General features: G+C 33.7%; 1 protein-coding gene and 1 long non-coding RNA gene across 10 annotated transcripts in view; one reads left to right on the forward strand and one right to left on the reverse strand.

Annotated features, from left to right (window-relative positions):
- The window catches only part of LOC118748172 (polyhomeotic-proximal chromatin protein), a 428,336-nt gene that overhangs the window by 2,233 nt on the left and 423,939 nt on the right, over positions 1–2,164 (reverse strand). The window lies entirely within an intron of this gene.
- LOC118748183 lies at positions 51–2,164 on the forward strand. The gene is made up of 2 exons (XR_004994031.1): positions 51–1,599; positions 1,674–2,164. It is a non-coding gene; the product is annotated as an uncharacterized LOC118748183 (long non-coding RNA).

A 2,164-nucleotide genomic window follows, 5' to 3' on the forward strand; every position in this document is an offset into this window, starting at 1 on the left:
GCAGACTCTAATTATTACGCGCAAATTCGCAACATAGCCACTAATCCACTAATACCATCTTCCCTAACTTACGATTTATTCCCTCCAACATTGTATATGCATGTAATTCATTACGTACGTACATATGTGCGTGTATGTGCATATGTGCGTAGATGTAACCAACAATAATGCAATTTTATAGAAAAAAAAACTTTTACAAAATTTAGCCACTGCCTTTCCTGATTTTTAATCTATTAATACAGTTTTTCTATGTCTTTGGCTTCAGAGAAAAAGCCTCCAGTGTTAGTAAAAAAGTGTGAATGTATCGAAACTTGAGAGCAAGTTCTTGGACGGGTTACGTCGAATTTATTAAAGCACATAACGCTCATATCGCGTCCAAAGGAGGAATCTTTTTAGCAAGGCCCTGTCTGAAAGCGTTTATTTAGAAGCGCTGCTTAATTTGCCAACTGGTTTCCTATTTCTACCCATTCAAGTTTTTTTTTTAATTTGCCATCGTATTTTTACATATATTTAGTGTAAGACCAAAAAATCTACACAACGTACTCCCTCTTCAAAAGAGCCACAGCTAAAAATCAGATCCGGAAATATAACTGCTTGAACATATTCAACGCAAATAATACAAAAATAGGTATAACAGTTCATTTATGAAAAACATCTGCCTATTTTTTTTTTTTAGTTGTTTTGAAGAATGTGCGCGGTATGTATGTATTTGGTATCAATTATACGATAAAATACGCTTAGCTCGGCTAAAATACAAATAAAAATTGTTTTCGAGATAGGTACTTAGTCATATTTTTCTAGACTTGAATGTGAATCGAAATCCTCAAGCCCATTATTTATTTCGAACGGGTTACCACCGTGAGCCTCATTATCGTTGCCAATTGACTTAAAACTAAAATCGTCGATTCCTAAAACTAAGCTGTTTTTGTTTAATCTATTCGAAATGTTGTTAAAAAAGACATTTGCAGAAATTTGTCTGTAGAACTTGGATAATTGGCGAAATTCCATAACGAGACAGCAACATTATGAGACCTTTATGAAAAGGAGATATCTTGCTTGCGATCCCGCTAATTTGGACAACAGGCCGTAACTAGGAATAACGGAGTTTCATAATGATTTTCTCTGAAGGAAGCCGTGAAGAATTAGGGTTGTCATTAGAACCAAAGCTTTAGACCTTAATATCAATTTAGTTAGTGAATTTTTATTATTATTTTTTCCTCTAATTTTACCCACTGATTTAATTTTTTTCTTTTTGTAGCAAGGTAAAGAGAAGAAAAATCGAAGATCTAATTAGTTTCGAATTGACCTTAATTAACGCGTGCAAAACTCTAACAAAACTTAACAATTTTTGCTAACAACTACAAAGAACCGCTGATGAGACTTCAAGCCCCTCCCGCTCATATAATCCTCAATCAACCAACTAACCATTAATAATAATTAACACTGAACTAATAAATATCTCATGTAAATAACCTTTTGTGCATTCTGTTTTACAAAATTTTTGCTGCTGCTCTGAATTCCTGAAAACGCAGATACGCCGCAAGAGAGTATGCAGATCCCTATTTAGGACATGGCATCGGACCGGTACCCGGCTATGGGGTGAGTTTTTTTGACATGTAAAAAACCTAAATATAGAGCAATTATTTAATTAATATTATTTTTGAAAACAACAGGCAACCATGTATCGAGGTGGATTCAATCGTTTCACGCCATATTAATTTAAGAAGATACCTGGACGACTAGGTATGGAGCAGCAAGTTCATGCTGTAAACGAGGGAGCATTCTCCTAGCAGCTGCGCTCACCACCCACACTCAATGATTTACACATCACATGAAACCAAATATGAATATGTATTGCATAAGGACATAAATTTAGTGTTAAGTTAAGAGATACATGAAAACCTTGAAATGCTCAAGAAACAATGCAATTTTTAATGAAGCAACCAAAAAATACTCATGCCAACCAAGCGTAATTACGATGAGATTAAAATCAAATATTTATATGATAGCACAGCCAAGCAAAGATTATAAAGTATAAACTTAGTTGAAGATTATCTATAACATATACATACTCACATATATAAAGAGATATGTGCATATAATTGAAAAAGGCAGTAAAAAAAAAACAGAAGACACAATTAACGGAAAAATGCGTAGTTGTTAA

This window comes from Rhagoletis pomonella, unplaced genomic scaffold, assembly GCF_013731165.1.
Source record: "Rhagoletis pomonella isolate Grant_MI unplaced genomic scaffold, Rhpom_1.0 Rhpom_scaffold_00012, whole genome shotgun sequence".
NCBI classification, from domain to species: domain Eukaryota; kingdom Metazoa; phylum Arthropoda; class Insecta; order Diptera; family Tephritidae; genus Rhagoletis; species Rhagoletis pomonella.